The sequence below is a fragment of the Dunckerocampus dactyliophorus genome, chromosome 21, assembly GCF_027744805.1.
Source record: "Dunckerocampus dactyliophorus isolate RoL2022-P2 chromosome 21, RoL_Ddac_1.1, whole genome shotgun sequence".
Classification (NCBI taxonomy): Eukaryota; Metazoa; Chordata; class Actinopteri; order Syngnathiformes; family Syngnathidae; genus Dunckerocampus; species Dunckerocampus dactyliophorus.
In genome coordinates this window covers 693,751-720,401 of record NC_072839.1, presented here as the reverse complement: position 1 = coordinate 720,401, position 26,651 = coordinate 693,751, and the positions used below count along the sequence as shown (strand labels likewise).

Here is a 26,651-nt window from a genome sequence, read left to right as displayed (position 1 = left end):
TACCTGACATGTGAGGTGTGTCTGAGGCGGCACGCACGCACACACACACGCACACAGACACACACACGCACGCACACACACAGATGAAGGCGTGTTAATTCCAAGTGAAAGCCTAAGTGACATGTCCAACAGGGTAATGAGGAAGGTGGCAGGACGCACGTGCAGTAAAGCTGCAATGAGGAGACCAAGACTAATTGCAACTTGTTTCCTGCCATCTTCTTTCCATGACAATACCACGGAGGCCCGAGGATATTTCACTGCTGCGCTTGGCTTTAATTGATTTTACAAGACAGCGTTCAGGTTATTTCTTTGGAAACATGATTTCATTTGTGGAAGCTTATTTGATTGCTTTGCAAATAAGAGGTAGGACGTGAGAGTTGGCGGGAACAAAGATGATAAGCGCCTCTCCGTCTTCTCGTCTGCTGAGGTGTCGGAGGGTTCATCGCAAAAATGAACTTATCATCTTCCTGCAAGAAGTAATTAAGCCGTGCTGGACAAACTCTTTGAATCGTTGGAGGAGAGTCATGAGGGAGGGGGACACCGTCGGGCGGGAGGGGAAAAGGCAGATGATGGAAACGCCACGGTGCTGCTTGGAACACACGGCGAGTCACAAGACATGACTCAACGCTTTCATGAAATTACACAGCAGTCATTACCTTCAGACAAGCGCCTCAAGGTCAAATGCCATCTTGATGACAGACAGTTATTACATAAACACATCACATCTGCTTTCTCATTGGTCCACACTTTGCTGACTGTGCAATTTATTCATTACAACAAAGTAGATGAAAAGTAGACTTCACACAGTGAAGTCATCTTGGTCATCGTGTAGCTGCAGAAGATGGATGCATGGATAGATGGATGCATGGATAGATGCATGGATGGATGCATGCATGCATGGATGGATGGATGCATGGATAGATGCATGGATGGATGCATGCATGCATGGATGGATGGATGCATGGATAGATGCATGGATGGATGCATGCATGCATGGATGGATGGATGGATGGATGGATGCATGGATGGATGCATGGATGGATGCATGGATGGATGCATGGATAGATGCATGGATGGATGCATGCATGCATGGATGGATGCATGCATGCATGGATGGATGGATGCATGCATGCATGGACGGATGGATGCATGGATGGATGGATGGATGGATGCATGGATGGATGCATGGATGTGAGATCTATTCTAATAATTACAACATGCACTTTTATTGCAAATGCTGATCTGAAATCAGAGTACAATGTAAACATCAAGCCATAGCAAGAGTGTTTGGAGGGGGGGGGCTGTGTGTCATAAATGAACGTTTTTATGGGCGTATCATTTATGTAACATAAGAAGTAAGAATTTTCTGGAGGGGGGGTTGGGAGAAGCATGTATTGATTTATTAATGTTTTGTGGATGAAATGTTTGAAGTCAGACATTAAAATTCTGAAGAAGTCCCAAAGGAGACTGTACTTCCTGAGAAGACTGAGGAAATTTGGCATGTCCACCACAATCCTGAGTTGCTTCTACAGATGCACTATGGAAAGTGTCCTTACTGCCTCCATCACTGTTTGGTACGGTAACTGTACAACACGTGATAGGAAGGCACTCCAGCGGGTGATCAAGACCTCACAGAACATTGTTGGGGCAGCCCTCCCCTCACTGCAAGACATTTATAAATCTAGAGTCCTACGCAGAACACACAACCTCATCAAGGACAGCACACATCCACAACACTCATTATTCACACTCCTACCGTCAGGCAGACGCTACAGGAGTTTGAAGTCCAGGACCACAAGGCTGGCAAACAGCTTTTACCCACAGGCCATCAGGCTTCTCAACGAAGCACTCGCACACGCCGCACGCAACACACGCACACACTCATAGCACTTTATTTATTTATTTATTTATTTGTATTATTTACTTGTATTAATGTCTCTTCTGTTGTTGTTGCTTAATTTATTGGTATATATGTTTATGTGTTTATGTTTCTTATGTTCTTATTCTTTCATTTGTTTTCTTTCTTTTCTTGGGAGAATGAACAGAATAAGATTTTCATTGCATGGTATAACTGCTGTTGTACTATGCACATGACAATAAAACTCTCTTGAATCTTGAATCTTGAATCTTGAATCTTAAAAGTAATATCAGCCAAGGCCAGCTGCCACGCACCAACACTGCATGATGATTACTGGATGATGTGCTCGGCTCATCGAGATGTTAAGAAGCAAACTTCCCTTCTTGAATCAAATCGGCAGCAAGCTAATCCTGCAGAGCAAACCTTTTGGACACAGAAGATGGCGAAAAGAAAGAAGGATGTACGGTGCAAAACCATGCAGCACCACAAGTGAATCAATGAATGGCCTTGTAGTACTTTAGCAGTACTACTTAGACAAGTTCCAACACTAAGTTGATTTGTTTGCCATCTTGTTTTTTGCTGTTCTTACTGCTCAGCCCATGCATGCACGCAGTGATAATCTATGTGTTGTATATCTACCAGGCCCGTCTAATGAGCACGGTGCAAAATGAGAGCTATTATTAGCGCCACCAAAGACAACATTGTCCCCGTCTGCATTTTCTGCATGGCGAGCGCATGAACGCAGCAAAGCAATCAGTTGAAGCTCCTGATGGTGACAAATGCAACACGCCAAGCGGGGCTCGCTCTTGAACACAACGTGCAGCCTGCTTAGACATTTATCCACCGCTGCAAGAAATCAACAGTGGCAAGCAGCTTAGCGGCTCTCCTCCACAATACACTCCATTCATACTTTCCTGCTTCTTACTTCTCACTGGAGCGGCTGATAAAGATGATATATCACAGCGTGTCTGCCAGCTTGGTGACTTTGGAAATCTATTGCTGTATGTTCTAACTCATCCTTTGCGTATTCAAACTTCTCAGCATCCGTAGATATTCTTCAGTCTTCAGTCAGTTTTTAGTGCTCGTTTTAAGCATTACCTTATTTCAGATTGTTTTCATCTTAAATACAATTTTTATTCCAAACTCCATTTTCATGTTATAAAATACTCTTTTTTTTTTAAGATAAGATTTGATCTACTGCTGTGGACAGTGTTTTTTGGAACATCCAGTAAATCAAAAAAGTAAATTGTAGTAAATGATGTTTTTTTAAAGCTGCCAGAACACCCCCCTGCACTTGGTATCTTGTTTACTCATTTCAAAAATAAGGCAATAAATCTGCCAGTGTTCATAATTTCCCGTGATGATGCAGAGGCGCAGTAATGACAATACTTTAGTGTGGTTGTAAATAAATAGTTGAGCACCAGAAGCCTGGTGTTGGTAATCTATCAGCCCCCCTCTCAAAGATGAGACACTCCCTCAAGGAAAATAATTCACCGTCTGGGGATCTGCGGCCACCGATTATCTATGCAGTCCTAGAAAAGATGATTTATCGCTTTCATAATTAAATGTGTTATTGTGGTAGCGGGACGCCTCGGTGTGTTTAATCAAGTCCAAATGGGGGGGGCAGAGCTGCAGAGCTACTGCTGCCTTTTGGTGGACGAAGCCTACTGAGCTACAAGGAATGTTTGCTATGCCAGCATATGCCAGCATATCCAAACTACACAAACTCATGACAGATTCTGCTTTCTCAAAGATAAACCAGATCACCTCCGCCAAGACCAAACAATGATGTCAGAAAGAGGCGGAGTCCAGCTCAGTGGTTGTCCTAACGCTGTATGACACGCTACTTCAATAACACTGTCAATAACTGTCAATAACATGAATAGAAGTATGAATACATGACACTATTGTCCATGCATTTGATGATTGTATTTTTACTAACACGCTGACTTAGCTTTGAAAGGAGAGTGCAGTGAGAATGCTCAGGTGTCCAGCAGACGCTCAAGTCATTCTTTTTGATAACAAAAACGCTTGTTGCATGATCGATTATTATAAACTTGAAGATAAAAGGTGACGTGCATGATTGCACGACACATTATGTTATTATGATTATATTATTATGTATTACGACACACATTGCTCCCAGGCTTTCACGGACCACATGAAATGAAGTGGAGGGCCACATGCCGTCCCCGGGCCTTGAGTTTGACACCTGTGCACAGCAGCATTTTTTTTGTTCATGCTAATTTTGCTCGTGGAGTGGAACACGCTTACATCGACGCCCCCCGGGCTGGCCGACTGACGTGGACATAAGCGGTTGTAAGTAATAAGTAATAAGTAACCATTGCTTGCACATTTACTTTGGACTCTTTTTGTTCAACGCTCGTGAAAAAACAACCCATTCCATTCCATTCCATTTTCCTCCGCTTATCCGGGTCCGGGTCGCGGGGGCAGCAGTCTCAGTAGGGAAGCCCAGACTTCCCGGTCCCCGACCACCTCCTCCAGCTCCACCGGGAGGACACCAAGGCGTTCCCAGGCCAGCTGCGAGACATAATCCCTCCAGTGTGTCCTAGGTCTTCCCCGGGGCCTTCTCCCGGTTGGGCATGCCCGAAACATCTCACCAGGGAGGCGTCCGGGAGGCATCCGGACTAGATGCCCGAGCCACCTCAGCTGGCTCCTCTCCATGTGAAGGAGCAGCAGCTCTACTCTGAGCTCCTCCCGGATAACCGAGCTCCTCACCCTATCTCTTAGGGTGAGTCCCGCTACCCTACGAAGAAAACTCATTTCAGCCGCTTGTGTCCGCGATCTCGTTCTTTCGGTCATGACCCAAAGCTCATGACCATAGGTGAGGGTGGGAACATAGATCAAACGGTAAATTGAGAGCTTTGCCTTCCGGCTTAGCTCTCTCTTCACCACGACGGTCCGGTACAGCGACCACATTACTGCAGACGCTGCGCCGATCCGCCTATCGACCTCACGCTCCAACCTTCCCTCACTCGTGAACAAGACCCCGAGATACTTGAACTCCTCCACCTGGGGCAGGACCTCATTCCCAACCCGGAGGGAGCAATCCACTCTTTTCCGACTGAGAACTTCACACTCAGATGCAAACCGTCCCAGTAAACGCTGCAGGTCACAGCCCGATGAGGCCATCAGGACCACATCGTCTGCAAATAGCAGAGATGAGATCCTAGTGCCCCCGAACTGGACTCCCTCGACACCTTGGCTGCGCCTAGAAATTCTGTCCATGAAAATTATAAACAGAATCGGTGACAAAGGGCAGCCTTGGCGGAGGCCAACGTTCACCGGAAACAGGCTTGACTTACTACTGACAATGCGAACCAGGCTCCTGCTCCAGTTGTACAAGGACTGAATGGCACGTAGTAGCGCACCACCAATCCCATACTCCCGGAGCACCCCCCACAGGACACCGCGAGGGACACGGTTGAATGCCTTTTCCAGGTCCACAAAGCACATGTAGACCGGTTGGGCAAACTCCCAAGTACCCTCCAGTACCCTTGCAAGGGTGTAGAGCTGGTCCAGTGTTCCGCGACCAGGACGAAAACCACATTGCACCTCCTGTAGCCGAGGTTTGATTAACGGTCAAACCCTTCTCTCCAGCACCCTGGAATAGACTTTCCCAGGGAGGCTGAGGAGTGTGATCCCCCTATAGTTGGAACACACCCTCCGGTCACCCTTCTTGAAAAGGGGGACCACCTCTCCAGTCTGCCAATCCAGAGGTACTGTTCCCGACTTCCACGCAATGTTGAAGAGACGTGTCAGCCAAGACAGTCCCGCAACATCCAGAGCTTTGAGGAGTTCAGGGCGAAACTCGTCCACCCCCGGAGCTTTGCCACTGGGGAGCATTTTGACTACCACAGATACCTCAGCCACGGTGATGGAACTGTCCGCGTTCGTGTCCTCAGTCTCAGCTTCCTCTATGGAAGGTATGTCAGTGGGATTGAGAAGGGCCTCAAAGTATTCCTTCCACCGCCCAACTATATCCTCAGTCGAGGTCAGCAGGTCCCCGTCCCCACTGTAAACAGTGTGGACCGGGCACTGCTTCCCCTTTCCGAGGCGCCAGACGGTTTGCCAGAACCTCTTTGAGGCCGACCGAAAGTCGTGCTCCATGGCCTCACCGAACTCCTCCGACACCCGAGTTTTTGCCTCGACCACCGCCGAAGCCGCGTGCCGCTTGGCCTGCCGGTACCTGTCAGCTGCTTTCAGCTGCTTTTTTTTTCCCCCTCCGTGAATCACCACCTTACCGTGGTGGAGGGGTTTGTGTGCCCGAGTGATCCTAGGAGCTATGTTGTCTGGGGCTATATGCCCCTGGTAGGGTCTCCCAAGGCAAACAGGTCCTGGGTGACGGGCCAGACCAAGACTGATTCAGAAGACCCGTATGAACAAACACACGAGGAGAGACCGCACCTCGCCCGGAAGTGGGATACCGGTGCCTCACCCTGGAGCCAGGCCTGGGGGAGGGGCTCGCAGGCGAGCGTCTGGTGGTCGGGCTTTCACCCGTGGGACCCGAAGAAGCCACACGGGATCTCCCCCCCGTAGACCCACCACCTGCGGGGGCACGCATAAGGGTCTGGTGCATTGCGTTTTGGGTGGCGGTCGAGGGCGGGCACCTTGGCGACCTGGTCTTCGGCGGCCAAATCTGGCAAATGTGGCAAAAACAACCGAGCTAATTAATTAATGATCATTATAAACATGACCTTTTTTCAAGCGTCTTATTTCAGATTTTTGGGATTTTTTTATTTATTATTTATTTCATTTGGATTTGGTCTACTGTTATGGACAGTGATTTGTCTGACATCCAGTAAATAAGAAAAGTAAGTCCAAGTGAATGATGGGCTTTTTGAAACTTACCAGAACATTTTGAGATGGTTTGAGATCAATGAAACGATTGAGACTGGCTGATCAATACTTGCATACTTTGGTTTGGTTTGACAAGTTGGAATGCATTTTCCTATGAAAGTGTACACATTTACAGCCTCGCCCTCAAAACAAATGAGTGAGTTTCTTTTGTGCTGTGCTGGATGAGTGGGAAGAAGCGCCATCGTGGTTCATTGATGAAACGACAATAACACAAAGCAAAGGGAACTTGCTGTCGTTTCAAAGCAGCGTCTAATGAATGTAGGAGTAAATGGGAGCGAATGAAGTAATTAGGCCTGATGTCGAGGCTGCTTGGCCACCACATTAGTGTCAGCGTGATGCTTTAAGCCGCCAGTCTCCATGTCAACAGAGTGTGGCGGGGATGAAGCGAGTGGAGGACAACAGAAAGTCAATATCCATGTTGAGCGCAAAATGAACACGGTGCTTAATCCAATGTCCACAATAGCCGTCCACTCGATCACGCCGCTCGCCTTCATCCCGCTCTGCAGTTTCACTCCCGAGCAGCAGCCTTTGTGGCAGAAGGTACGGGAAGGTCCGCGTGTTCGTGTGGGAGTTCATGACGCTGTACGCAGCTTCCTTGTCAGCATGGAAATGTTGGTCTGATGAACATCTCTTCCCTTCTCTGGCGAACGTGATGAAGCTGAGATGTTGCAAAGAAGGATGGCATGTCCTGGAAAAATGGGCCAAAGTCAATTCTTCAGTCATGTACTGATATTTTATGCAAATCAACAAGAAATACGTTTGGTGCGAGCTGAGCAATTTGCTTCTAGGTCTTACATCTTTAGTCAAATGCCCCTGATAACGAGATGCGGGTCCTTTGCAGGATTCATCAGCACAGAATACAGCAAGTCTGATCATCAATTCATCAGCATCTCATTTCTTCTCACTCCTAAAAGTCTGGTTTGCAGGTACACCTGCACGATACTCTATGATACCATGACAAGGATACTGTAGGATATCATGGAAGAACTTGGATCACATGACAAGGATACTGTATGATACCATGGAAGAACTTGGATCACATGACCAGGATACTGTATGATACCATGGAAGAACTTGGATCACATGATAAGGATACTGTATGATACCATGGAAGAACTTGGATCACATGACAAGGATACTGTATGATACCATGGAAGAACTTGGATCACATGATAAGGATACTGTATGATACCATGGTTTTTGCAGCAATGTAGATCTGCAGCGATGCCGCTCTCATGTAGCTAAATAAGTCATGATCAGAGTGACCAAATGTCCTTTTTTCCCAGGACATTCACGCCCTGACCTTGAGTCGAAGAAAAAGCAAAGCATATGCACAGAAGTCATCCTCGAACGATTACCAAGTTGTCTCGTAAAATTGGGGAGCTCATGCACAGTTATTCAACGGTCTTCCTTTGGAGTTCCTTTGTGCCTTGGGTTAGAGATCGTTGAGTGTCTCATTGTGTCCTGGTTTTGGGTAGTCCAACTAGGGTTACCCATATCATGATCCAGTTGGGTCTGTAAGGTCATAAAGAGGTTTTGGATGCCCAGAAGCGGCGTGTGTGTTGTTAGTCTAGCATCTTGTGTTCTCCTCCCATTCACCCTTTCACTCCGCTGGTCTGTGGCCTCAGTTGGTTAATTATCTCTTGTCTGAGCCTTGATCGCATCCCTCGGGGCCGAGCGGCATGACTCTGTATCACAGCCAGCCTATCCAGCATCATCTCGGCTGCACGCCGGGTGTCCGACTGCCGGGCTAATAACGATTCATGCAGCTGCCAATCTGGCTGAACTGCGCCATCGATATTCTTGTCTGAAGAATAACATCAATTAGCAGACAGGGATGTGAGCATTACCACGCTGGACAAATATCATGGGCTGCGTTGTAAATGGCAAGGGACGACAGAGGTCATATTTTAAGCCTAGTGTGAAACTAAAAGAACTGCCTCTGTTTGGCAGCTGAAAAATGAGGAAAACATGAATACCACGATATGAAGCACCTGTTTAACTTAGCAGAATAACACCAGGGTGAAAAAGGATCTCTTAACGCGCCTCCTTGGTTTGCAGTTGGTGAGTTGGACTGAAAATCCTATGAATAAAGTGGTCAGCTACGACCAAGTAGTTTTTGGGCCACATGACAAACATGAAGAAAAAGCACGTGGGATGGAAGCCAGGTAAATGAAAGAAAGAAAGGAAGAAGTTAGAAATAGCTGCTACTGGAACTGACACAGAATCAGCGCCTATCTTAATCATGCTGAACAGCGGGAGATGCCTCAGAGCCCCGCTAAGTTAATGACAGCAACAGTGGGGGCAAGAATGTGACAGAAGCGACTGGCAGAGAACCCCAGGCCCTACAACGTGGGCCGGGGTTATTATATGCAATTACCCTGATTACTGAGCCCTTCATTTCAAAGGCTAAGGTGAAACTCATTTGTTGCTTTTTACCAATCAGTGCATTAGGCCCTGATTTAATTTATTTTGAAAGGAAACAAGATGTGCTACTTTCCAGACAGCACTTCTACGGTACTGACTGAGCACTGCTTCCTTTGGGTTTTGCCTTGCTTGGGCTTTTACCATTTATTCAAAGCATTGGCCTACTTATGGTGTTTGTGAAAGTCATATTCCAAAATAGTTTTTGCTAATTTTCTGTGCTTGCTCAGGCAAATGCTGCTGCTTGAGAACGCCGCATGCAGTGATCAATCAAATCACCTCTTTGGACCCGCGATGCAACTTTTGAAAGTGCTGAACAAATGGACCGAAGTGAGCGAGCGGCTGTTCCCGGTGCTTGGGAATGTAAATGCAAGCAGAGGAACAAATGAGTCCAACTTCAGTCTTTTTTCCAGCAGACTAAAATGGCCGAGGGCGACCCAAGGCACACATGAAACCCAGAAATGTTATAGGAAGCGTCTATTTTATGAGCATATCCTGACACAGTAGCGAGTTAGGTGTCGTGTGTAGATAGATTTAACGTGTTGGCAAAGTGATACTTGGTTTAACTACCGGACACGTCATGAAGTTGACCTGCGGGATAATAACAAGGCTTTCCTTTAAAGATATGCCAGACTGTAGTTGGTTGCAGTATTCTTTAACTGAACTCCAATAAACAAATGCAAGGTGCTTCTGGTGTTTTGCACCAAGTCACTAACATGACCACTGTAAACGAACAATTTAAAATGCACCCATACATCCGTCCACTTTCCATTTATCTGTGTCCGGGTCACAGTGGCACAAGTTCCACCAAGAGGACATCGAGGTGTTCCCAGGTACATAATCTTTCCAGCGTGTCCTTGGTCTACCCAGCGGCTGCTTCCCAGGTGGACATGCTTGGAACACCTCACCAGGGGGGCGTCCAGGGGGCATCCAGATTAGATACCCGAGTGCCTCAACTGGATCCTCTCAATGATCAGCAAGATGTACAACGGCTCTACTCTGAGCTCCTCCGGGATGGCCAAGCTGGTCACCCTGTCTCTTAGGATGAGTCCAGCCACCCTGCAGAGAAAATCCATATCCAGTCAGTATTCAAAGCTCACGACCACAGGTCAGGGTAGCGATGCAAATTGCTAGATTTGCGTTCCGGCTCAACTCTCTCTTCACCACGACGGCCTGATACAGCAGCCACATCACTGCAGACGCGGTGCCAATTTATCCTTCCCTCATTTGTGAACAAGATCCGGAGGGTGCAATCCACCCTTTTCCAGGGGCTAAGCCAGGCTGGACTTACTGCGAGCAATGCTCCCCTCGAGTTGGAACACACCCTGCGGTCACCCATGTTGAAAAGGAGACCAACCCAGAGGTACACCTGTTCCTGACTTCCATGCAATGTTGACGAGATGTGTCAACATGATACCCTGAAGAGGTCCATGTGTCTCTTCATGAATTACACCGCCGCCTATTGGCTGTGAGTCCTGTGTTCCGTACGGTCATCAACTTTGGGGGGACGTGAGGGCCCATACTATGCTGCCTGCAGCTTTACTGTTTCTCTTTACCAACCACAAGTTTTCAAATTAATTATTATTATTGGATCTTTATGTAACGGAGGCCAGCCTGTGAGGCTGTGCAAGTGTACGTTGGTAAACCCCACTCCCTCTGCCTTGAGAGCTGCGCTGAACACGCGGTTGACAGTCCGGGCTTTTGGCCGTGTGGTCAGCGCTCTCGTCTCCCCTTACGAGGGTCCTGTGTTCGAGCCCCAGTGTGAAGCGGGGTGGGTTACATTTACATTTTTTTATTATTTGCCTGGCTTCTTTCCGAGTCAGTTAAAAAGAAATAAAGAGTAGTAAATAATAAATAAGGCCCAAATCCGATGTGCCATCACTTGTGTTGGCTGCTGGTGCTGTGGGCTGCAGTGCTGACGTACAAAACTATTGATCCCACATCACATTTCTTTCCATTCATAGCAAAATGCCAAAAACCTACGTGCTGTTTTCAGGATTAAAGCCAAACATTGAATAGTCGTGATCCATATGAAAGTGATCATGGGAAATCAATTACACCACCAAATATATTTACTCATATGTCCCACATGACCTTTACCAGTGCAATTTGACATTAAGCTAATGTCTACTTAATCAATATGTATTTCCCAATTTAAACACAACATTGATTAGGCACCGCAAGGCATGACAGTGATTAGATTTGTAGACGAGAAGGTTAATAAAACTATATTATTTCATGTCCTTTCTTTCTGGTGTCAACACCCAGTCGTCCAACCGCTTCCTTTCCTTTGTCTCTCCAGCAAAAGTCAATTTGTTGAAAACAAGACGGAGCAGAAATCAATATTTGATTAAAAAAATGTGTATTTCTTATCTATGTTGTGACTATCGCAACAAAATTGCGTTATCTTCAAAAGCTCAACCTTGCCAAGGTTATGAAGGATTTACTGACGGTCTGTGCTTGTGTTCTGTTTGAGCAGCACCGGTTTAAATCCAAGGATGGATGCCGGACTGGAGACAAAGGAAATGAACTGTTGAACAACACGACGCCTATTGAGCAAGGATTTCAAGTCTTATACAGAGCCAAGGTGAAAGTCTTTGCATAGTCTCCAGAAATGTCAGCAAAAGCAATAAATTCCCCAAAGCATAGTTTTTGCATTTGCACATACCAACTGAAGATGAGAATATATTTATACATGGACCATCCCTATGGGGGAGCTGATGGCCATCATCAATTATCAGAATAAAACCAGGGCCCTCAGTGGACCACAATCATTGGAACATGGAAATAAATATCGGGTACTTTTTTTCTTTCCAGTGGCACCTGTCGCCTTCCTCCTCCCACCGCATCAACGTGCTTCCTGCCATATCAGTATTCCTCACCTCCACAAATGAACAATTTAATTACAGCGGCACAAAAGAAAAGGCGGCTCTCGTTCTCTCAATGCAGCTTCATGGAAATAAGGCGACAGGAGGTCAAAGGCAGCATTTGTAAAAGCAATCATTCAGCCACTTTTGATGAATTTTAAACTGAAAGATAAAAGGTGAGGTTCTGCTCGTCTCATGTGGCACACAGGAAGTAGCGCAGCGAGATTTCAAACCGTTCGCCCATTTCAAGCAGACATCTGTGTGCCAAAGATACCGAGAAGTTCACGACCGGGTCCCATCATCGGCGCAAGGCCGCCATTTATGTTGAAAGAACCTTGTGATGCCACGTCTGCCAGGGAAGGAAATACTGATGAGCTGCCTGCTTTTGTGATTTGCGGCACTTGCAAACTCAATCTACCATTTTGCGCTCCTGTCTTTGGTGTCTAAGATTGGTCGCCCAGTTCAGAGCAGACCTGGCCTGTGTTGTACGTAGAGCCAACTCCAATACCGTAGCTGCAAAGTGTAAAAGAATCAATTCATCACGACGCTGAGGTTACCAAAACATGAACAGCCCATATGTTTGGTGAAATAAGTATTTGATCCCCAAGTAAAATGTGGCTTGGTACTGGGTGGAGAAATTCTCATTGGCAAGAGCAGAACTCAGTTATTTATAGTAGTTGGGGGGGGGGGGGGTCTCCAGTGAGTCGTATACTGAAAAATTCAAGGATTTTGCAACCATTTTGATATCAAACATTTTTTTTTATCAGGCTCATCCAAGCCAACTACAAAATGCTAGTAAGTTACAGTATATAAAGCATATTTACTGCATGTTATGTATGTTAGCATAGGCATATGTTTACTGTATTTACAGTATGAATTAGTCTTATTATGGTTAACATTCAACTCAGACACTAATAATGAGCATGACATGTTACCGGCTAGCAAGAACCAAATTCAAGGTAATCAACGCCACCCTTCGTTTTGATGACAAGCTGATGAGACCATCCCGTTGCAGAAAGGACAAGCTTGCCCTCATCGGGAAAGTTTGGAAGATGCAAACATATCGGCTCTTTTCAACCCGGCCGATGAAGGGGAGGCCTGTCTTCGCCTCAGTTTTTGCCTTCCCCGAAACCACTGTGTCATAAGTATCCTAAAAATGTCTCAGTAGCTTGACTTGTCTCCCACCTAAATGTTTATCCAAACACGTCAATGACCATATCCACATTCCTCTTCCTTGCATTGCTGACAATGATTTAGCTTAGTGTCCCAGGTCCATCGTTATCATGCGGCTCTCAGACGGGCCTGCCATGATAGCTCAGGGAAAGTGGGACAGGGCTGGCAGCAGGAGTCTGATGGGGAAGAGCTTCTTATCACAGATGGAGAGATCAATCATTCTTTTGCTGAGAGAAGAGAAATGGAAAAAGACCAAGGAGTCTTTGGCCTATTTTGTGCCCAAGGTAAGCAGTCTTTCTTACTATAAGAGGGGGGTGTAAAACCCTTACTGATAAAAACAGAACCACGAAAGGTTCTATTCTATTCCAGCTTTACCATAAATCTTACTTGGCCTATGAGTCATAAAATTATGGGGAAAAAAAGAATTGCTTATTTTAGATAGTATCAAAAAACATCCATCCATCCATCCATCCATCCCACCCATCCATCCATCATCCATCCAACCCACCCATCCATCCATCATCCATCCATCCAACCCACCCATCCATCCATCATCCATCCAACCCACCCATCCATCCATCCATCATCCATCCATTCATCCATCCCACCCATCCATCCATCATTCATCCATCCCACCCATCCATCCATCATCCATCCATCCATCCCACCCATCCATCCATCATCCATCCATCCATCCCACTCATCCATCCATCATCCATCCATTCCACCCATCCATCCATCATCCATCCATCCAACCCACCCATCCATCCATCATCCATCCATCCATCCATCCAACCCACCCATCCATCCATCCAACCCACCCATCCATCCATCCATCCAACCCACCCATCCATCCACCCATCCATCCACCCATCCATCCATCCATCCCACCCATCCATCCATCCCACCCATCCATCCCATCCATCCATCCATCCATCCATCCATCCATCCATCCATCCATCCATCCATCCATCCATCCATCCATCCATCCATCCATCCACCCACCCACCCACCCACCCATCCATCCCACCATCCATCTCATCCATCCATCCATCCATCCCTCCCTCCCTCCCTCCCTCCCTCCCTCCCTCCCCCCCTCCCTCCCTCCCACCCACCCACCCACCCACCCATCCATCCATCCATCCACCCACCCACCCATCCATCCATCCATCCATCCATCCATCTCACCCATCCATTCATCCATCCATCCATCCACCCACCCACCCACCCACCCGCTTCCATTTATTCGAGGTCAGCTTGCGGGGCAGTGAACCGTTGATCGTTCCATCCTTCCTGACTCGTGAACACAAGCCCGAGGTCCATTCATCAAAGCAACAATAAATACATCAATAAATACTGCATCTCTGGGTAATGAGTGTCATTTAAAACATGCGGAAAAGAAACACGAAACACTTCATACTCACTGAAAAAACACTGGAGGCAAACCAAACTCAACAAAATATAAACCCAACATTTTTGTTTTTGCATCCATTTTTCATGAGTGGAACTCAATGCTGTAAAACTTTTTGTATGCACCCAAAAGGAATATTGCTCACAACTATTCTCAACCAATCTGTAGAAATCTGCTTTGGTGAGCACTTTTCCTTTGCCAAAATAATGCCTAAGAAACAGGTGTGCCTGAGGCTGGCCACAATAAAAGGCCACTCTGAATCCACAGCAGTGTGTTGAGGGGGGGTGGTATAGGCATACCTACTGTGGGAATGTCCAGCAGAGATGAACTGAATGTTCGTTTCTCCACCATGAGCCGTCACCAAGGCGTTTGAGAGAATGTGGCGGTACACCACCACAGACCACATGCAACCCAAGCAGCTCAGGACCTCCACATCCAAGCCACCCTGACGGCTGCTGCAACATAACCAAATCATTTCTTCACACCCAAGACAGCACTACAGCACACGTTGGAGTGATAAAAGTTCACCTGCAGCAGCAGCAGAGGCTAGCGTGGTTTTACTGTGGCCATCACTTAGAAAACAACGGTTAAAAAATCTAAATCTTAAAGCTGGCCCCACCCAAACCTGACAAACGTGCTGTCAAATGCTGTTGCTAAACCTGAGCTAAAAATCCAAGCTAATCCCTGTTTTAAGCCGTTTATTTTGCACGGCTTTTTCCTTTGACAGGTGAGGAAAAAGATAAAGTTCCAGTCACAATTTTGAGAGATACTGCTGCATATGACGCGTTCATGTTGGAGAACGTCCTGCCACTTGCAAAGGACACCTTGTGCAATGCAGACGATAAAAACGAGCCTCGTTAAAGCCCCGCCGCATACGGTGCATTTGCACCCAACCGCTTGTGACCAGAAGGGTTCAAGTAGAGTCCACAGTTTTTGGTTAACGGTGTGAAAACTGTTTTCGCCACTCCAAGTACAGGAGCTGGCATTTCCACTTCTGATGCGTTGATGCCTCAAGGTGCTGACTTGAGTAACTAGCATGCTAGCTAGCATGCTTGTAGTTCCACAAAAATACCAACTTCAAGTACTAGTCTAACACTTAGGTGCTAAGAAAAGTGAAAACACTACCAGGGAGTTTTGCGTACTTTCTTTTGGCCCGGATAAAAATCCGACGTAACAAAAGATTGTCATTCCTGTCACACTCAACTGGAGAGGAAGTCCCACAAACCCAATTCCGCCGGCGCCTTTGCATCCAATTCCTGCACTCTGAGAACCTTTTGAACGTTGAACCGTGTGGGTTTGTTGCCAGAAAGAAAATGAGGACAGCAGCATATTTGAACCGTGGTGTGCGCTGCAAAACGTTATCCTGAGGCCATCCCTCCTTGCACTTATTTTATTTTGGAAAACTGTGCAGCAATTTTATGTTGAAAACATGTTTGTAGATTATGACAAATGTTCACATAAGACATTGTAAATCATCCTGAGCGAAGGTGCGTTAGAGAGGTTCACCTGATAGGTATTCAGGTAAACAGGTGTGTCCTGTTGCCATTTTAGAGCTTCCAGTACCAACACAGAACTCTTTGCGCAGGTTTGGGATGTGCGGGTATTTTAGAGGATTTTGTCCTAATTTAGCTGATGTTGTGTTTTTACGGAGCGTAACTCATTGATGTCTTTAAGCTGCACATGTTGCACAAGAAAGGATGGACAACATTTCAGAGGATACTTGATAGCATTCCTTCACTAGAGAAGAATGATTCATTCCTGGGGGGTGATAGGACTGTTTGTAATGTGTGTATTTTACTTTTAGTTTTTGGTCATTGTGTACATCCCTCCAGGTTGTGTGTGTGTGTTGTGCAGAACGGACCACTCCTTTTGTGACGTGGTGAATTGTGTGATGGTGCTTAATGTAATGTAACTTGTTAAACATGAAACAAATAAACAATAACAATTCAGCTCTGCTCGTTTGCCCTCCCACCATGGTGAATTACAAACACCCCCCCTCCCCTAGGAAATAAAACATGTAAATGATCAAAAACTTGAAAAATGAGTCGTGCAACTGTGTAGCCTATTAAATGGTAGAAACCACGATGGGCTGATGAGGCACTTCTGTTATTCGTCATGTAAGTTAGCTGGACTTCTGTTCGCCGTGGTGAGAATAACATTTGTTTCCAGGGGGTGTGAGATTAGGGTGAGGATCTCAGACGTTTGGAAGGAAGTCAGAGTTTGTAAAAAAAAAAAAAAAATAACGAGCCAAGGTGGTCATGGAGTGTGATTAGGATGCCTCCTGGTGCTCCGCTGTTCCATGCTACTAGCAGGGCAGGCTGAGGACATGCTGGGGGGGGGATTATGCAGCTCATAGGGCATGAAAACGCTTCAGGCTTTCCTGGAGAGCCATATTAGGAAGAGGGTGCCTAAATTACCCGATGGATGTTTTAAAAATGTTGAAGAAGGTGCGTTTAATCCATCTTGTGACAAGCCATTCTTCTGCCAATGATGTGTTTACAACAAAGAGCAGCCTAGAAGGTAGCTTTTGCATCCTGATGAAGACACGGCTTAGCGTCAGCTTTCCCAAAGCAAATCCGGAGCTATCAGGCTACTAACTGCTCACCGCAGACAAGAAGTTTCATGCTAGGAGGGTGCTAGACCCTCTCAGGAAAGCAGCAGGGATACAGTATGTGTTCATTTCAAATACCACACAGCTCATCTACAGCGTTATTCAAGTCTGCATCAAGTCATTCATTCATTCATTCAGGTTGAACATGCAAAGCTGCATCGCCATCTGTGAAGCAGGCTTGTCACCGTGACACGTTTTGCTGGACGATAAATGTTCTACAAATGATTGCTGATGAACAATATTATTGTCAACTTCATTTTCAGACCATTTGTCATGATTGTAACGATCACACCTGGCATAATCATGTGAGCACACCGTATCAAAAGCAATCAACTTTCATTTCTCAAGAGGAGTTAACATTGGAAGTGGAATGTCAGGAGCTTTTAAATAAAATGTGTTAAACAAACAGAATACATTAAAAAACAAAAAAGACAAAAAACCCCAAGGAAAATAAAATGGACACGCAAAAGTTCCACTTAAATGAAAATCAAAACCAAAAACAATAAAAAAAAATAGACCCTGTCTCTGTCAAGGGAAAAAAAACACTCCAATAAACACAGAGGACAGAACCACATCAAATATGTGATCAATGGTGTACACAAACAATAAAAAAGAAAATAAATACAGTCAAACCTGTCTTAGCGGCCACCTTTATAGAAGGGCCACCTGCCTATAGCAGCCACTGAAAAATCCCCCGCAGCAAATGTACATGTTATAGACCCTGTGCATAGCAGTCACCTGTCCAACGTGGCCAGCGGCCACCCATTTTGTCTGCCTTGGTCAATATCTGACCGCATATAGCGGCCAAATTACCGACTCAAGTAGAAGCTTCATGCACAAAAAAGTTTTGTTTTTCAATCAATGAAGCCGTCGTGTGTAGACTTTAATTACTGAGTCCTAGCTCAGTCACAATCATTCACAAGATCCACACAAACTGTCAGTTGTTCCACATAAAAAAGCCGTCTTCTTTGGAGCTTGTTGCAGACAGTGACACCGTTTATTTCCTGGTGTGAGACAATGTGCACTGGTCAATACTGTAATGCCCTTGTTGTGGGGAAAGAGAGACTCATGTCGCCGATGCACTTTAATGGCTTTATTAACAGCGGTTTATTAACCTAGTAGTTCTTTACTTTTATCCACAGTCCCACAGTGCCCTCTACTGGTCAACATGGAACAGTATAATTATATGTATCTGCAAACACAACAAGGTTCTAATCACAGATATGTTAATACATGTGTGCACAAATTCAAAATGGCCACCAACCTGTCTATAACGGCCACCTGTCTATAGCGGCCACTTTTGCCGTTTCCCTTTAGTGGCCGCTATAGACAGGTTTGACTGTAAATAAAAGCATGGAAATAAATGATTCATTATTAAGAACGACAATAAGAGTGAAAACTTTAGTCACACTTCACACATGGCTGCGTTTACCATCGCTCATCCTTTCAACGAACACACCTTTCAGACAAATACTACCTTGAATGGCTGAAGTACCCAAAGTATCGACATATGAAGAGCTGGTATCAGAAGTATCAATATCTCAGAATGGATCTGCACATCACTTCAGTGTTGACCAATCACATTCGGACATACTGGCAGGCAAGTGAGCGAGTCCCAATCAGGCTCGAGTGTCTCTTCATGAAGATTAGGAAACATTTACGTTTGAGGTCCCGCTCTACAGCCACCCCGGTGGCATCGCGCCCGTACATCGCAAGCGTGATTCATTTGCACTTTGGATGCGTGCTGCGGGAGCTGGCTGTGCACTGACCGCTTGGGACTGGTGTGGGGCGGCCCGAACCTCTCAGCAGCACCCACCGCTGCTCAGTGAGAACACAAACTGCACAACGATACGTGCTTTGAAGTCACCAGATGCAGAATGCAGGATGAACACATTGATTCCACTCACCCGTCACCCTTTGTTGGCTGGGATAGGTTCCAGCTTAGGATGAAGGCATGAATGGATGCTCCTGTGCCTGACAATGAAATATAAAAGGTCTCACAAGCGTGTATCACCTTCCTGAAAAGCTAAAGCTGAAAAGGCAAACTATGGTAAAAACACCTGCAGGTTTGGGTTCTGGTTTTGGTTATCAGCCAACCATCTGAGGGGGGGGCTCCTCTGTGTTAAAATGATACTGCATGAGATGATATCAGTCGCTCCCACTAATTCCATGACGTGAACACACAAGGCAAAGCTCAAGGACACACGTGGGTCACGCGTGAAAGATTCTTCGGTGCCACATGCACGACGAAGATCATCATTTTCTCTCCTCCAAATGTGACCGGAGATAAATACGATGATGTTATTGTGTGATGTTGTGTGTGTGCCGCCCAGCTGTTTATGCAGTCCACAAACATTACTTTGCTGCGAGAGTGGGAGACAAATGTGGAAAGACACAACACCGGAGGGTGATTTGTTTAACTTTGAAAGGTTCTTTGCTTTGTGTTCCACTCGCTGGGAGCCAAACAGCAGTGGATCATCTCGCGTGTACTCCCGTGTGGGGAGCAGCCAATGGGGTCTGGGCGGCAGGCATGGGTACGGGGGAGAAAGATAACCCCACCAGGGACCACGTGGCAGTCCTCATTTACGCTCTTACTTGCTTATTTAAAAGCCATGTTTTTGAAATAAATGACTAGGTTGAACTCTCAGGAGGAGGAGATGTTCCCTCACCAGCAGAATGAAAGACTTCCAAGTAGCTCATGAATCACATTAATCGTCCTTTCACCCTCTCAAGTGCAGCTCTTGGGAAAGTGACGAGCAAAAACAAACTATGGGGTGTTAGGTTAAAAAAAATAGGAAAATAAAGGATGGAGACCCAACGTTTCAACCAGGTGTTTTAGCCATGACATGTTTGTCTCAGCTGTGGCATGTTTGTCTCAGCCGTGGCATGTTTGTCTCAGCCGTGGCATGTTTGTCTCAGCCTTGACATGTTTGTCTCAGCCGTGGCATGTTTGTCTCAGCCGTGGCATGTTTGTCTCAGCCATGACATGTTTGTCACAGCCATGACATGTTTGTCACAGCCATGACATGTTTGTCTCAGCCGTGGCATCAGATGGAGGTATACTGCAGGTAGGCATGCAGAGTTGTGTACTTGTGTGGTGTCAGTGTGCACAGCTGCATTGAACCTTTCCCCGATGGGGTTACTGCTAAGTAGATTCCTCATCCATGCCTCCTAATCCTGTCTAAGCGGCCAACCAAAGAGGTGCAGTGGAGATCACGTGCGTCTGTGGGCGATGAAAGCCATTTCAAGTCTTAAGGAGGGAAAAGCTGATGTAACAAATAGAGGTAGATTAGCATTAAAGACCTGCCAGATGCAAGTCGGATGCTAATGGTTGGCACAGCTAAGTAGCAATCAAAGCAAGCATGCTTGTACAAAGTCAAACGTGTTTGGAAAGTGGACACTGAGGATACGCACGCCACAAAAGGATGGCAGCTGCCTTAATCGTGCAGGCCCAATTTGAAATGTAGCATACGCCTGCTCATCCCAAGCAGCCATCTTTCAAAGCACACGTTGGAGATGTACTTTGACAAGTCGATTGCTTGCCTCTTTGCTGGCATCTTCTCACTAAACTAATGAATTCTTGGAAATAGCTACACAAACAACACACACCACGGTGACAAGCGGGAAAGACTTATGACGGCCTGTGGACACATTTAGGAATCCATCCTGAAACAAAATCAATCAACGAACACACTAAAAGCATCACAGGTGAAACAAGGATGACGTCTGGATTTCTATGTCAGATGGATCATTTCATTCCTTGCAATCGTGTGTGAAGAGGGGTCATTTTCACCCTCACATAAGATAACAATTCTCAACAACGTCTGCTACATACAGTATGTGCCGCTATGTCCCAAACACGCTGGAAGATCACTCAACTGTTTTCAGGAAAAAGCAGCAGACCTGCCAACATCTACACATTTTTCATACGCATTTTAATCCCTGGATACGCTTTGCCGCCCTCCAGGTACGTATTTTGTTGCATTCCCTTGGTTTCACTTTCAAGTTCAGTCTGTGAAACCTCACACCCAGCTACATTATTTCCTGTATCTGAAGACATGAAGCCCACCTCCGCAAATGCCTTCTCCCCTGATTTCCTATCAACATTTGCAATAAAAATGACTACATGAACTCCATTCAGCTGCATTAAAACTCCCCCTCTCTCTTTAATTACCATTGTTCACTGGCTAGGGAAAATAACAAGCTAAATAGTTGAGGAGAGTTGTGGTTGCTCAGAATGTACTCAACTCTGACAAAGAGCTCTAAAATCATATGGAGAATAAATATAAATATGAAATCAGGGCTCTTTTTGATAGCAAAATTAAACATAACATTTCCTGAAGGTTGACCCCCACTACTTTAGTCCGTTTGGTCAGTTTCATGTTTCATGTGCAACAAATATTAGAAAAACTGGTTTATAGAACGACATCTACTGCAATGTCAGTCCCAGATGTGCCATCGCATTGTTTCTGTGCAAGGATGCTAATTAAGGGTTTTATGTTACACTAAGAAGCTACAATCACACATGCTGGCCACAATTTCCACTCCTGACCACGGTTTTTATGTGCATGCATTACATGCTGCATATTTGTAGACTGTGTATTATGTACAGCATCAAAAGATTTGCGCTAACCAAGCATAAATACTTTGAAGAATATCCAACTCATCATGCTTGCTTATGTTGAATAAGTTCGAGGTCGTTTGCAATGAAATTTCGGTTATTGGGTTTAAAACCATCAACGCTGTCCAATGACCACACTGAGGTATTATCTCTGACTGGGAGATGTGAAAAGAATCCTAATGAAATCTATTAACTTCCACATATCACATCTAATTTGATATCATTCAAGTTAGACAGCGATAGAATGTCTTAACTAACTGCATTAAAGTATCTGTAGTCCACGTAATGTTGGTGTTTTTCATCAAAGATGATTCTTATATGTGGGCAGTGGCGGAGCTGTGTGGTATCATCTGGTATCATCTTATGTGTGTAACAGTCTCACCTCGGCCACCCTAATGAAGCATTTGTGGCTCCGCCTCTGTATGTGGGTTGAACGAAAGGCGTATTCCACTTTATTCACAACTGTGCAACAACCGCGACCTCCTGGTCTGTTCTGCAACACTCGGGCCCTTACGGCATAGCACCTTCTGTATCTGGTAAAGTCTGGTCTTCAAAATAAAAGCACGGCAGGAAATATACCTTACCCGTGTGCTTGTGGCTTTGGAGCCCCACTCAGAAACCAGTTCAGAAAAACACTCTTCTGTTGTTGATCAGAATCCATGGCCTGAGAAGAGATGAAGATGAAATGTCTCAATCCATATCATAAAGTCTACCTAAAGTCTAAAAGTGTGGTTGGCCAAAAGCAGATAGAAACCCATGCACAAAGCACCGTTTGTATGGAGAGATGACGACACATCCAGCTGGTATCAGCATCACGTTCACAACCTGCACTGGATGCAACTCTTCTGGTGGCGTGGTGTCCATACTTTGAAGATGGAGACTTGTGACACGGCATCAAAGAGTAAAAGAAGAGTTGGAAAATACTGCAGCTGGTATTAGCCGACATGAAACAAAGGCTTTATCCAGCATCTCACTCCAAGCAGCCCCTCTGACTCCCAGTGCTCTCATTATGACATGATGTGGATGATGACACTATTTTGTTGGGCCCCAGAGTCAGCCAAAACCTCAAGAATATATTTTTCTTTTGCTTTGATTTCCCTTCTAAGCTGGCGTGTGGTGAGAGGCTGACATTATTATCTGAAATTAACAGACTAGTCAGATTTTAAAGCTAAATCAAATATTGAAGTATTGCATACTAAATACTGTAAGCCCAAGTACTTCAATAAAGACATTCAGGGGAGCGATGTCCAATCAGACCCCACAGGAAGGCGGGACTTCCTTAGAAAGGGAAGCCACAGCATAAAGGAAGAATACATGTCGACTTCTTTTTCATCCAAACAAGAAAGGATGTGCCTGGAAAAGAAGTCTTTTACTAACTGTTTGCTTTATGAAAGGTTTTGAGCCCATCAATGTCTTCTTACTGAGCTAGTTTGCTGAGTTAGTTGTAGCAAGAGATATACGCCCCCACCTGGGCCGTGCACACGTCGTTCTATGTTATGTAAAACTTCCATATTGGCAAGGCTGCTCTGCACAGGAGCATGGTACAGTGCAGGACTTACACCGCACCAATATTCACCTGTGAAGCAGTGCATTGCTTTGCTCAAAAGATGAAAGATTTGGAACATGCTGACGTATATGAAAATAATATTCTCAGTGAGAGCGAGAGGAATAAAGTAGACTACACTAAAACAGATTCCTATTGATAAGAGAAAACACTGACTTCTGTACGAGGAGCTGCTGTAAGACCAAAGCTGCTTGAAGTGGCTGATATGTCACAAGATGAGCAGCAACGCTGAGGAATCAAAGGTAGATCAATAACAGGCTAAGTGGACCAAACCTCGGAGAAAGACAATCCACAGTCCCAGAGTGAACCTCGGCTTCTCTTCTTCTTTCAAGCAGGTGGACCCAGAGGACAGAAAGTCTTCAGATGGACGTACCGGTTGGTGAGAACTCAGACTCATTAGCAGGATGCACTCGTCTAGCAAGATGACCGTTCTCATCACCACCATCCCTTTGAAGACGAGGCCTGCCGGAATGTGGGCCACATGGGCTACACGGTACCACAGTCTACATGGTCTACATAGTCTAGACCAGGGGTCACCAACGTTTTTCCTTGTGAGAGCTACTTTTACAAAATGAAAATGGCCAAGGGCTACTCATTTTTGTAACATTTATTTTCAGAGCTTATTTTAAACCCAAACAAAGCGAATATGCTTGTTTTACCAGAACATGAACAAAATGCTGGTGTCCACAACTCACATGTTGTATTTCACAATGCATTTCTTTCTACTGTTCTTTCATTATTAACTGAAAACCTGAATGAAAAGCAGGCTTGCGGGCACCTCATGTGGTCGTGGGGGCTACCTGGTGCCCGCGGGCACCACGTTGGTGACCCCTGGTCTAGATGGTCTACATAGTCTACAGAGTCTACAAGGTCTACACGGTCTACATGGTCTACATAGTCTACACGGTCTACATGGTCTACACGGTCTACATAGGCTACATGGTCTACATGGTCTACACGGTCTACATAGTCTACACGGTCTACATAGGCTACATGGTCTACATAGTCTACATGGTCTACATAGGCTACATGGTCTACGTGGTCTACATGGTCTACATAGTCTACATGGTCTACATGGTCTACATGGCCTATGTGGTCTTGAAGCACAAACAAGTACCCGCCTTCCCATCTTTCTTCAAACGGTCTTCCATCCGCATCAACTTTTCTCTCCCTGGGCATTTTGGGATCATTATTTATTTGTCAATTCAACTCGTTGGCATTGATGTGGAGACACTGCCGTTTAGTGGCGGTGAGTCGTCACTTCGTATTGTAGTCGACAGGCATTGTGGGAAATGTTTTTTTGATCAAAGCACGCTTTTGACCTATTTTATTGCTCTCGTGGGCCACATAAAATGACATAGTGGGCCACATTTGGCCCACGGGCCTTGAGTTTGACACCTGTGGTCTAAATGATCTAAACGGTCTACGCGGTCTTCATGATCTACATGGTCTAAACGGTCTCCATGGCCTATATGGTCTACATGGTCTAAACGGTCTACATGGCCTATGCGGTCTACATGGGCTACATAGTACCATGGTCTAAGCGGTCTAGACAGCCTATACGGTCTACATGGTCTACATAGTACCATGGTCTAAGTGGTCTACACGGCCTATACGGTCTACATGGTCTAAATGGTCTACATGGCCAATGCGGTCTAAATGGTCTAAACGGTCTACATGGCCTATGCGGTCTATACGGTCTACATAGTACCATGGTCTAAGTGGACTAGACGGCCTATACGGTCTACATGGTCTAAATGGTCTACATGGTCTACATAGTCCCACGGTCTACATGGGTTACACTGCTCATTTTGCCCACTGGACTGAGATGGGGTGTTTAAAGTACAGTAAATAAATATATACAACATACAGTATCTTACAATAATTCCTGACTTTTGGTATCATTTGTTTTTCAATGAAAGCTTTGTGGTGCACTGCCTTGGTCATGCTCTAACATTGTTGTACTGCGTTGAATGTCGTGGTGTTAATATGTGAATAGCAGATAAGAAATGCTGCTTAAAAGCCATCCTTCACACTTTGATGCTCTTATTCATTTTTGTGCAACACATGAAAAAGAAAGAGAGATTTGCTCAGTGAACTTGAGCTTTGATATTGGCTTTATACGTTTGTTATTCCTGTTACTGCTCATGCCGTGCAATAACCCATATTTACTTTCTTCTGTGTCTTTTTGGACCTGGGAAGCAGCTTTAGGCTCCTGCTTTGTCTTTTCTCTCTTTCTCCCAAGAACCACGACAGACATGGACTTACCTGCGCTGTTTGTACAAACACTCGGTGTCGCACAGTCCACATCCCGGGGGGAAGAGTGGGTACAAAGAAAGAAAGCTGAGTTTTATTGCTTCAAAGGGAACAAGCCTGCAAAACACAAGTTCCCATCCGGAGATCACACACACAAGCAGAACAAGGCCGTGTCACAAACACTTAAAACAAGCACTGGAATCCCTGCAAAGCATCGTCAGGATGATGGAAGTTGTTAGGGAAAGGAACAGAAAAGGTTAGAAATAGGAATAAAGATGGAAACATGTGTAAGAAGTGCAAGTATCGACTTCCCGTGTTACACAACCTGCTTGGCTTCAGCGTCTAACAAGGAGCAGAGTCTCCTGCACAGCTTTGCACTTTGATTAAAGCTACGTGAGCGCACGCTGTAATCCTTGAATCCCTTTTAGTCTCGCTGGGATTTAAGTGAGAATGATTTGCTCTCAGCAGTGAGACTTGCAGCTTGCTGGCTCTTGGTTTGGGATAACATTTCAATGTTTATTCCCACTCTTCTTTGGCTCCATAGCCGTCTAGTCAAGCGGAGTTGAATATAAAGGCTGAGTGTGATGTGTCGTTCCAAACGTACCGCGTTGCTATGCAGCAACAGGGCGGTGCGTAATAAGCATGGCCATGTCTTTTAATGATACGTCATGCTAATTACTCCACAGTGCTAACATGACAGGAGGGTTCAAACACGGCCAAGCGGGGCTGCTCATTGGCTCCCTCGTGTGATTTATGGTGCCTGTGGAGGACCATCGTATCTGTGTGTGTCTTTGCAAATGTTTGCTGGGAATAAATAAGCTGGGCTCCTTGACATGACTCCAACCATTCCAGCGTGATTAATTGGGACATGTTGAGCATACAGTACATCTCCCCACAGATTGATCGTGTCTACCATCAGACTTTGCAACGTCTCAGCACGTCTGCCCAACAGCAGGTCAGTCGTGAGCGAAACATCATCAGACGG

General features: G+C 45.6%; 1 protein-coding gene and 1 long non-coding RNA gene across 2 annotated transcripts in view; one reads left to right on the top strand and one right to left on the bottom strand.

Moving 5' to 3' along the window:
* adarb2 (adenosine deaminase RNA specific B2 (inactive)) overlaps positions 1 to 26,651 on the top strand; it is a 240,929-nt gene that overhangs the window by 36,721 nt on the left and 177,557 nt on the right. The window lies entirely within an intron of this gene.
* On the bottom strand, positions 18,471 to 24,248 carry LOC129174230 (uncharacterized). Its single transcript, XR_008567388.1, has 4 exons — positions 22,616 to 24,248; positions 22,431 to 22,510; positions 19,133 to 19,199; positions 18,471 to 19,063 (listed from the first exon to the last, which is right to left on the bottom strand). It is a non-coding gene; the product is annotated as an uncharacterized LOC129174230 (long non-coding RNA).